Source organism: Choloepus didactylus, chromosome 2, assembly GCF_015220235.1.
Source record: "Choloepus didactylus isolate mChoDid1 chromosome 2, mChoDid1.pri, whole genome shotgun sequence".
Taxonomy (NCBI): Eukaryota; Metazoa; Chordata; class Mammalia; order Pilosa; family Megalonychidae; genus Choloepus; species Choloepus didactylus.
Window position 1 is genome coordinate 205,061,293 of NC_051308.1, and position 12,393 is coordinate 205,073,685.

General features: G+C 38.9%; 1 pseudogene; it reads left to right on the plus strand.

Moving 5' to 3' along the window:
* The first annotated feature begins 4,338 nt into the window (after positions 1-4,338).
* On the plus strand, positions 4,339-8,780 carry LOC119519517 (annotated as a pseudogene).
* Positions 8,781-12,393: the final 3,613 nt, after the last annotated feature.

Below are 12,393 nucleotides of genomic sequence, written 5' to 3' on the forward strand. Positions count from 1 at the left end.
TTCTACTTTGATTTAAGGTTATTTTTCCTTTTGCTGCTTCCTAGCTGTCATTTTTTTGTTTCCTCTTTCTTTTGCCTCTCTACCTTCTTTGACTCTCCCTCCTGCCTTGTGGAAGAAATGTAGATGCTGTTGCTTAGTATGAGCAGAATGTTCAATTAGGATGAACTTAAATGTTTGGAAATGAACAGGGGTGTTGGTAGCAAGATGTGAGAATAACTAACAGCGCTGAATGGTGTGTGAATGAGGTGGAAAGGGGAAGCTCAGAGTCATATATGTCACCAGAAGGAAAGTTGGAGGTCAAAAGATGGAAATGTATAAAACTGAATCCTATGGTGGGCAATGTCCATGATCAACTGTACAAATACTAGAAGTCACTTCATGAACCAGAACAAATGTATGACAATACAATTAGAAGTTAATAATAGAGGGGCAAATAGGGAAGAACTATATACTTATTACAAACTATATACTACAGTTAGTAGTATTTCAACATTTTTTCATAAACAGTAACAAACGTACTATATCAATACTAGGAGTCAACAATTGAGGGGGGTTGGTTAGGGATAGGGGAGGTTTAGAGTTTCCTTTTCTGTTTTTCTTTTTTCATCTTTCACTTTATTTCTTGTCTGGAGTAATGAAAAGCTTCTAAAAATTGTACAAAAATTAAGTGTGATGGATGCACAGCTGTATGAGGGTACCCAGGGGCAAGTGATTGTACACTTTGGATCTTTGGATAATTGTATGGTATCTGAACAATCTCAATAAAAATGAAAAAAAAAAGAATAAATAAAAGCAAAAAATATATATAAAGGCAAATAAAAAGCAAACAGAACAGAGCAATATTTCTGAGGAGGAAGAGGGAAAAGGAAGCTTTTACCTGGGGGTGAAACAATTGCAATCTCAAAAATCATGCTATATATTCAGGGCAAGAATCAGATGATTACAAGCTGAAAAAATTCTGATCAGTTAAACATGAGCTATTCTAAAGGTCTAGAATTAGTTGAACCAAGTGTCAAAGAAGAGCTGTACCACAAAACTAATCAACAAGAAAACCCTAGGCAAGAGAGAGATACTGACCTCCAGAATTAACTCATCAAGAAAATCAGATGCTTAGACACCAATTACAAGCCATACTAAGAAACAGGAAGATATGGCCCAATCAAAAGAACAAACTAAAACTTCAGATGAAGTACAGGAGTTGAAACAACTAACTATTGATTGTGCCAGTCTGAATGTATTGTGTCCCCCAAACGCCATTATCTTTGATGCAGTCTTGTGGGGCAGACGTTTTGGTGCTGATTAGATTTGCTTGGAATGTGCCCCACCCAGCTGTGGATGATGACTCTGATGAGCTATTCCCATGGAGGCATGGGCCCACCCATTCAGGGTGGGCCTTGATCAGTGGAGCCATATAAATGAGCTGACTCAAAGAGAAGGAACTCAGTGCAGCTGTGAGTGACATTTTGAAGAGGAGCAAGCTTGCTAGAGAGGAACGTCCTGGGAGAAAGCCATTTTGAAACCAGAACTTTGGAGCAGACGCCAGCCACATGCCTTCCCAGCTAACAGAGGTTTACTGTAACTGTGTAGCCAAATAAACCCCCTTTCTATAAAAGCCAATCCATCTCTGGTGTTTGGCATTCCACAGCACTAGCAACCTAGAACACTGATATTCAAATAAATCTCCTAAATCAGTTCAAAGAGATGAAGGAAAATGTGACAACAGAGATAAAAGATATAAAGAAGACACTGGGTGAGCATAAAGAAGAATTCAAAAACATGCAAAAAATAACAACTTGTGGAATGAGTCACAATAGAAGAGATAAAAAATGCAATGGAGGCACACAACAGCAGATTTGAAGAGGCAGAAGAAAGGATCAGTGAACTACAAGATAGGACACTCAAAATCTTACACACAGAATAACAGATAGGGAGAAGAATGGAAAAAATAGAGCAAGGTCTCAGAGGATTCAATGCCAGCATGAAGTGCACAAATATATACATCATGGGTGTTCCAGAAGGAGAAGTGAGGAGAAAAGCGGCAGAACGAATATTTAAGGAAACAATGGTCAAAAATTTCCCAACCCATATGAAAGACATCAATATAAAGGTCCAAGAAATGCAATGTACTCCAAACAGAATAAATCCAAATGGACATACTCTGAGACATTTACTAATCAACTTGTCAAATGCCAAAGGCAAAGAGAGAATGCTGGAAGCAGCAAGAGAAAAGTGATTCATTACACACAAGGGAAGTTGGATAAGGCTAAGTGATGATTTCTCACCAGAAACTGTAGAGGAAAGAAGGTATGATATATTTAAGATACTGAAAGAGAAAACCTGCCAGCCAAGAAGTCTTTATCTGGCAAAACTGTCCTTCAAAGATGAAGGAGCTCAGGGACTGCTTCGGCTGCCACCACTGCCTGGGAATGATCTGGGTGGCAGCAGGCAGCCCTGGCTAGAAGCCCAGAGTCACTTTGGTGGCCACCAAGAGGAGAGATGGTCACTGGTCCTGTGTCATCTCCCTCTTCACAACCCAGGAGAGGGAGCCACTTGATGTCAGAAATACACTTTGGGGAAATGGTCTCCAAATCTTGGCTAAATTTTTTTATCATATTTTTTATTGTGGAATATAACATATGTACAGAGAAGTGATAACTTTCCAAGTGCAATTTAACAAGTAGAGAGCAAATTTCAAAGAATGTTATGGGTTATGGTTCCACAGTTTGTTATTTCCTTATTGTGGAATGAAATATATGCAAAAAGGTATTATCTTCCAAAGTATGATTTAACAAGTAGTTACATAGGAAATTTCCAAAAATATTAAGAGTTACAGTACCATAGTTTCAGTTATCTGTTTATTGTGAAATATAACATACATACAAAAAGGTGATAACTTTCAAATTACAATTTAACAAGTAGCTACAGAACAAATTTCAACGGATGCTATGGGTTGCAGTTCCACCATTTCAATTCTTTCCTTCTAGCTATTCTAATACCCTAGCAACTAAGAAGAAGAAAATTATATAGAGATTCACTATTCATAATCCTTCATTAAATTCCATCTTGTCTGTTGCTACCCCTTCCTCTAGTTTAATCACTTTCTTGATCTTCAGGGATGTCTAGGCAGTGACCACCCTAACTTGTTCATGTTGAAAAGGGGTGTTAACATTATAAGAAAAGGGGACACATCTGGTTATGTTCTTGAAGAAGCTATTGCCTTTGGGTTTGGGGACTTAGCTGGCATAGGAGTTCTCTGGAGGATTTAAGTTTCTAAAAAATAAACTTAGTGAGTGAAACTATTATGGAGTCTCAGATAAGGATCCAGGTATTCTCTAGGGTTTTTGGGACTACTGTTGATTTGGGCTTATCATACTGTGGCCAGTTGGCATATCTAGCTGAAGCTTGCAAAGGAATAACCTCCACGACAACCTCTTGAATCTATTTGAATTCTCTTAGCCACTGAAAACTTATTTTGTTGCTTTTCTTTTCCCCCTTTTGGTCAAAAAGGCATTCCCAACCACTTGATGCCAGGGTCAGGCTCATTCCCAGAGTCCATGTCCCACATCACCAGGGAGACTCATTCATCTGGGGGGGGGGGTCCTATCCCTTGTCGGGGGGAGAGTGATGAATTTATTTGCAGAGTTAGGCTTGAGAGAGAAAGTCCACTTATGAGCAACAAGAGGTTCTCTGGAGGTGACTCCTAGGCATAATCATAGGTGGGCTTAGTCTTCCCTTTACAACCATAGGTTTCACCAGAGCAAGTCTCAGGATTGACGGCTTGACTTATAAAGTAGGGGTTCCTAAGTTCACATACCATATGTTATGTCCACGATAATCCATCCATATCTCACATTATCATCACTTAGTTGTACAATCCTCATCACTCTCCATTTTAAACAATTCTCATGACCCCAAACACCTCATAGCTCTTTTCAGCCCTTAATTATTTGTCCCTAGTAATTGTGTGGTACTAGTATGGTATTCCTATTAATTATAGTCCCTAATAGGAGATAGGTAAATTTTCCCCATATAACGTTCTGTTATCAACTCTCTGTTTTAGTGTAATACCTTACAGGTATATCATGCAAGCACCTATCTATATTTGTAGTGCTGATCTGTGGGATACATACCTTTAAACAACCCCTTTCAATCCTATTCACCTTCAATATAGCTCTGATACTTATAATCCCATTAACAAACATCACCCATATCCATTCCCATACCTTTGAATTTACCATCATTAACATCTCTGAACATATTAGATTATCATTCCCCCTCCATTAGCTTCTGTCTATCACTAGGTCCCCAATATTCTACATTATAAGACATTGAAAATCTTGGCTAAATTTTTTAATCTTCCTCTGTGGATCAGTATTCAGATTCTTTTTATGTTTTTAGCTATTTAGTATTTTGTTGGAAGAAGAAAGTGATACCTAGCCTAATATTCTTCTTAATGATCCTCATGCCAGACATTCAGATGATAATGAACAGAATCTTCTAGAAGGACAGATGAACTTCAGTGCAGATGCCAGCCAACATAAAGATAAGGACACAGATATCGCTGAAAAATTCTATCAGAAGGTCAGTGTTCTTTGCTAGGTTATGACAGGACCTCAAAATCTAGAGAAAAGGTCAAACATATCAAAGCTACATAGGCCCAACATCATAATAAAGTTTTTTTTATGACTTCAGAAGAAAACAGAGACTTCCCTACTGTAGGATTAAAATCCAAAGACAGCAGAGACCAACTAAAGATTTTCAGTCTGACCATTATTCAGAAATGCTAATTGGTTTAGGAAAGCAGATGATACACATGTCATACTAGACAATCTGAGATGGCTTCTTTCAAAATACAACCCTGAAAAACCCATTTACTTTGGGAGACGATTTAAGCCCTATGTAAATCAGGACTACATGAGTGGAGGAGTGGGATATGTATTGAGCAACGAAGCTTTGAAGAGATCTGTTGATGCATTTAAAATGGTCAAATGTACACACAGTTCCTCCCTCAGAGACTTAGCACTGGGGAGATGCATGGAAATTATAAACATAGAAGCAGGAGATTCCAGATAAACCACTGGAGAAGAAACTTTTCATACCTTTGTACTAGAACACCACTTAATCAAAGGTTATCTATCCAGAACCTTTTGGTACTGGAATTATAACTATTATCTTCCTGTAGAGGGTGCTGGATGCTGTTCTGATCTTGCAATTTCTTTTCATTATGTTGACTCTCTAACTATGTATGCATTAGAAAAGCTTGTTTATCATCTTTGCCCATATGGTTATTTATACAGATATCAACCTGCCTTACCTGAGAATATACTAAAGGACATAAGTGAAACACACAAAAATGATGATCCAAAAGTAATAAACAGAGGTAAAATGTCTGACATTGAACTGAAGGAGGACTTCTGCATTTCTATCCAAATTGATTTACAGATTTAATGCAATCCAAATCTAAATTCTAATGGTCTACTTTGCAGAAATGGAAAAACCAATTATTGAATTTATTTGGAAGGGCAAGGGGCCCCGAATAGTCAAAAACATCTTGAGAAAGAAAAACCAAGTTGGAGGACTCAAACTTCCCGACTTCAAAGGATTATACAAAGCTACAGTGGTCAAAACAGCATGGTACTGGCATAAGGATAGATAAAGTGACCAATGGAACCAAATTGAGAGTTCAAAAATAGACCCTCAGATCTATGGTCAACTGAGTTTTGACAAGTTGGCCAAGTCTACTCAACTGGGACAGAATAGTCTTTTCAACAAATGGTGCTGGAAGAAATGGATATCCATATCCAAAAGAATGAAAGAACCATATCTCACATCTTATACAAAAATCAACTCAAAATGGATCAAAGACCTAAATATTAGAGTTAGAACCATAAAATTCCTAGAAGAAAATGTAGGGAAGCATTTTAAAGACCTTGTGGAAGGCGATAGTTTCTTAGATCTTACACACAAAGCACAAGCAATGAAAGAAGAAATAGATATCTCCTCAAAATTGAATAACTTGGTGCTTCAAAGGACTTTGTGAGGAAAGTGAAAAGGCAGCTTACTCAATGGGAGAAAATATTTAGAAACCACATATCTGATAAGGGTTTAATATCCAGAATATATAAAGAAATCCTACAACTCAGCAATAAAAAGACAAACAACCCAATTTAAGAATGGGCAAAAGACTTGAATAGATACTTTTCCAAAGAGGAAGTACAAATGGCTAAAAAGCACATGAAAAGGGAGGCGGGGCAAGATGGCAGACTGGTGAGCTGTAAGTTTTAGTTACTCCTCCAGGAAAGTAGGTAAAAAGCCAGGAACTGCGTGGACTGGACACCACAGAGCAATCTGTCTTTGGGCATACTTCATACAACACTCATGAAAACGTGGAACTGCTGAGATCAGCGAAATCTGTAAGTTTTTGCGGCCAGGGGACCCGTGCCCCTCCCTGCCAGGCTCAGTCCCGGGGGAGGAGGGGCTGTCAGCTCCGGGAAGGAGAAGGGAGAACTGCAGTGGCTGCTCTTATCGGAAACTCATTCTACTGATTCAAACTCCAACCATAGATAGACTGAGACCAGACACCAGAGACTCTGAGAGCAGCCAGCCCAGCAGAGAGGAGACAGGCATAGAAAAAAAACAACACGAAAAACTCCAAAATAAAAGCAGAGGATTTTTGGAGTTCTGGTGAACACAGAAAGGGGAAGGGCGGAGCTCAGGCCTTGAGGCGCATATGCAAATCCTGAAGCAAAGCTGATCTCTCTGCCCTGTGGACCTTTCCTTAATGGCCCTGGTTGCTTTGTCTATTAGCATTTCAATAACCCATTAGATCTCTGAGGAGGGCCGTTTTTTTTTGTTTTTTTTTTTTTTAAATCCTTTTTTCTTTTTCTAAAACAATTACTCTAAGAAGCCCAATACAGAAAGCTTCAAAGAATTGCAATTTGGGCACGTCAAGTCAAGAGCAGAACTAAGAGAGCTCTGAGACAAAAGGCAATAATCCAGTGGCTGAGAAAATTCACTAAACACCACAGCTTCCCAAGAAAAGGGGGGTGTCCGCTCACAGCCACCATCCTGGTGGACAGGAAACACTCCTGCCCATCACCAGCCCCATAGCCCAGAGCTGCCCCAGACAACCCAGTGTGACGGAAGTGCTTCAAATAACAGGCACACACCACAAAACTGGGCGTGGACATTAGCCTTCCCTGCAACCTCAGCTGAATGTCCCAGAGCTGGGAAGGTGGAGCAGTGTGAATTAACAAAGCCCCATTCAGCCATCATTTGAGCAGACTGGGAGCCTCCCTACACAGCCCAGCAGCCCAGAACTGCCCTGGGGGGACAGCACTCACCTGTGACATAGCACAGTCATCCCTCAACAGAGGACCCGGGGAGCACAGCCTGGAAGAGGGGCCCACTTGCAAGTCTCAGGAGCCATACGCCAATACCAAAGACTTGTGGGTCAGTGGCAGAGACAAACTGTGGCAGGACTGAACTGAAGGATTAGACTATTGCAGCAGCTTTAAAACTCTAGGATCATCAGGGAGATTTGATTGTTAGGGCCACCCCCCCTCCCCGACTGCCCAGAAACACGCCCCACATACAGGGCAGGCAACACCAACTACACACGCAAGCTTGGTACACCAATTGGGCCCCACAAGACTCACTCCCCCACTCACCAAAAAGGCTAAGCAGGGGAGAACTGGCTTGTGGAGAACAGGTGGCTCGTGGACGCCACCTGCTGGTTAGTTAGAGAAAGTGTACTCCACGAAGCTGTAGATCTGATAAATTAGAGATAAGGACTTCAATAGGTCTACAAACCCTAAAAGAACCCTATCAAGTTCAGCAAATGCCACGAGGCCAAAAACAACAGAAAATTATAAAGCATATGAAAAAACCAGACGATATGGATAACCCAAGCCCAAGCACCCAAATCAAAAGACCAGAAGAGACACAGCACCTAGAGCAGCTACTCAAAGAACTAAAGATGAACAATGAGACCATAGTACGGGATATGAAGGAAATCAAGAAGACCCTAGAAGAGCATAAAGAAGACATTGCAAGACTAAATAAAAAAATGGATGATCTTATGGAAATTAAAGAAACTGTTGACCAAATTAAAAAGATTCTGGACACTCATAGTACAAGACTAGAGGAAGTTGAACAACGAATCAGTGACCTGGAAGATGACAGAATGGAAAATGAAAGCATAAAAGAAAGAATGGGGAAAAAAATTGAAAAACTCGAAATGGACCTCAGGGATATGATAGATAATATGAAACGTCCGAATATAAGACTCATTGGTGTCCCAGAAGGGGAAGAAAAGGGTAAAGGTCTAGGAAGAGTATTCAAAGAAATTGTTGGGGAAAACTTCCCAAATCTTCTAAACAACATAAATACACAAATCATAAATGCTCAGCGAACTCCAAATAGAATAAATCCAAAAAAACCCACTCCGAGACATATACTGATCACACTGTCAAACATAGAAGAGAAGGAGCAAGTTCTGAAAGCAGCAAGAGAAAAGCAATTCACCACATACAAAGGAAACAGCATAAGACTAAGTAGTGACTACTCAGCAGCCACCATGGAGGCGAGAAGGCAGTGGCACGATATATTTCAAATTCTGAGTGAGAGGAATTTCCAGCCAAGAATACTTTATCCAGCAAAGCTCTCCTTCAAATTTGAGGGAGAGCTTAAATTTTTCACAGACAAAGAAATGCTGAGAGAATTTGCTAACAAGAGACCTGCCCTACTGGAGATACTCAAGGGAGCCCTACAGACAGAGAAACAAAGACAGGACAGAGAGACTTGGAGAAAGGTTCAGTACTAAAGAGATTCGGTATGGGTACAATAAAGGATATTAATAGAGAGAGGGAAAAATATGGCAAACATAAACCAAAGGATAAGACGGCCGATTCAAGAAATGCCTTCACGGTTTTAACGTTGAATGTAAATGGATTAAACTCCCCAATTAAAAGATATAGATTCGCAGAATGGATCAAAAAAAATGAACCATCAATATGTTGCATACAAGAGACTCATCTTAGACACAGGGACACAAAGAAACTGAAAATGAAAGGATGGAAAAAAATATTTCATGCAAGCTACAGCCAAAAGAAAGCAGGTGTAGCAATATTAATCTCAGATAAAATAGACTTCAAATGCAGGGATGTTTTGAGAGACAAAGAAGGCCACTACATACTAATAAAAGGGGCAATTCAGCAAGAAGAAATAACAATCGTAAATGTCTATGCACCCAATCAAGGTGCCACAAAATACATGAGAGAAACACTGGCAAAACTAAAGGAAGCAATTGATGTTTCCACAATAATTGTGGGAGACTTCAACACATCACTCTCTCCTATAGATAGATCAACCAGACAGAAGACCAATAAGGAAATTGAAAACCTAAACAATCTGATAAATGAATTAGATTTAACAGACATCTACAGGACATTACATCCCAAATCACCAGGATACACATACTTTTCTAGTGCTCACGGAACTTTCTCCAGAATAGATCATATGCTGGGACATAAAACAAGCCTCAATAAATTTAAAAAGATTGAAATTATTCAAAGCACATTCTCTGACCACAATGGAATACAATTAGAAGTCAATAACCATCAGAGACTTAGAAAATTCACAAATACCTGGAGGTTAAACAACACACTCCTAAACAATCAGTGGGTTAAAGAAGAAATAGCAAGAGAAATTGCTAAATATATAGAGACGAATGAAAATGAGAACACAACATACCAAAACCTATGGGATGCAGCAAAAGCAGTGCTAAGGGGGAAATTTATAGCACTAAATGCATATATTAAAAAGGAAGAAAGAGCCAAAATCAAAGAACTAATGGATCAACTGAAGAAGCTAGAAAATGAACAGCAAACCAATCCTAAACCAAGTACAAGAAAAGAAATAACAAGGATTAAAGCAGAAATAAATGACATAGAGAACAAAAAAACAATAGAGAGGATAAATATCACCAAAAGTTGGTTCTTTGAGAAGATCAACAAGATTGACAAGCCCCTAGCTAGACTGTCAAAATCAAAAAGAGAGAAGACCCATATAAACAAAATAATGAATGAAAAAGGTGACATAACTGCAGATCCTGAAGAAATTAAAAAAATTATAAGAGGATATTATTAACAACTGTATGGCAACAAACTGGATAATGTAGAAGAAATGGACAATTTCCTGGAAACATATGAACAACCTAGACTGACCAGAGAAGAAATAGAAGACCTCAGCCAACCCATCACAAGCAAACAGATCTAATCAGTCATCAAAAATCTTCCCACAAATAAATGCCCAGGGCCAGATGGCTTCACAGGGGAATTCTACCAAACTTTCCAGAAAGAACTGACACCAATCTTACTCAAACTCTTTCAAAACATTGAAAAAAATGGAACACTACCTAACTCATTTTATGAAGCTAACATCAATCTAATACCAAAACCAGGCAAAGATGTTACAAAAAAGGAAAACTACCGGCCAATCTCCCTAATGAATATAGATGCAAAAATCCTCAACAAAATACTTGCAAATCGAATCCAAAGACACATTAAAAAAATCATACATCATGACCAAGTGGGGTTCATTCCAGGCATGCAAGGATGGTTCAACATAAGAAAAACAATCAATGTATTACAACACATTAAAAACTCGAAAGGGAAAAATCAATTGATCATCTCAATAGATGCTGAAAAAGCATTTGACAAAATCCAACATCCCTTTCTGATAAAAACACTTCAAAAGGTAGGAATTGAAGGAAACTTCCTCAACATGATAAAGAGCATATATGAAAAACCCACAGCCAGCATAGTACTCAATGGTGAGAGACTGAAAGCCTTCCCTCTAAGATCAGGAACAAGACAAGGATGCCCGCTGTCACCACTGTTATTCAACATTGTGCTGGAAGTGCTAGCCAGGGCAATCCGGCAAGACAAAGAAATAAAAGGCATCCAAATTGGAAAAGAAGAAGTAAAACTGTCATTGTTTGCAGATGATATGATCTTATATCTAGAAAACCCTGAGAAATCAATGATACACCTACTAGAGCTAATAAGCAAATTTAGCAAATTAGCGGGATACAAGATTAATGCACATAAGTCAGTAATGTTTCTATATGCTAGAAATGAACAAACTGAAGAGACACTCAAGAAAAAGATACCATTTTCAATAGCAACTAAAAAAAATCAAGTACCTAGGAATAAACTTAACCAAAGATGTAAAAGACCTATACAAAGAAAACTACATAACTCTACTAAAAGAAATAGAAGGGGACCTTAAAAGATGGAAAAATATTCCATGTTCATGGATAGGAAGGCTAAATGTCATTAAGATGTCAATTCTACCCAAACTCATCTACAGATTCAATGCAATCCCAATCAAAATTCCAACAACCTACTTTGCAGACTTGGAAAAGCTAGTTATCAAATTGATTTGGAAAGGGAAGACGCCTCGAATTGCTAAAGACACTCTAAAAAAGAAAAACGAAGTGGGAGGACTTACACTCCCTGACTTTGAAGCTTATTATAAAGCCACAGTTGCCAAAACAGCATGGTACTGGCACAAAGATAGACATATAGATCAATGGAATCGAATTGAGAATTCAGAGATAGACCCTCAGATCTATGGCCGACTGATCTTTGATAAGGCCCCCAAAGTCACCGAACTGAGCCATAATGGTCTTTTCAACAAATGGGGCTGGGAGAATTGGATATCCATATCCAAAAGAATGAAAGAGGACCCCTACCTCACCCCCTACACAAAAATTAACTCAAAATGGACCAAAGATCTCAATATAAAAGAAAGTACCATAAAACTCCTAGAAGATAATGTAGGAAAACATCTTCAAGACCTTGTATTAGGCGGCCACTTCCTAGACTTTACACCCAAAGCACAAGCAACAAAAGAGAAAATAGATAAATGGGAACTCCTCAAGCTTAGAAGTTTCTGCACCTCAAAGGAATTTCTCAAAAAGGTAAAGAGGCAGCCAACTCAATGGGAAAAAATTTTTGGAAACCATGTATCTGACAAAAGACTGATATCTTGCATATACAAAGAAATCCTACAACTCAATGACAATAGTACAGACAGCCCAATTATAAAATGGGCAAAAGATATGAAAAGACAGTTCTCTGAAGAGGAAATACAAATGGCCAAGAAACACATGAAAAAATGTTCAGCTTCACTAGCTATTAGAGAGATGCAAATTAAGACCACAATGAGATACCATCTAACACCGGTTAGAATGGCTGCCATTAAACAAACAGGAAACTAGAAATGCTGGAGGGGATGTGGAGAAATTGGAACTCTTATTCATTGTTGGTGGGACTGTATAATGGTTCAGCCACTCTGGAAGTCAGTCTGGCAGTTCCTTAGAAAACT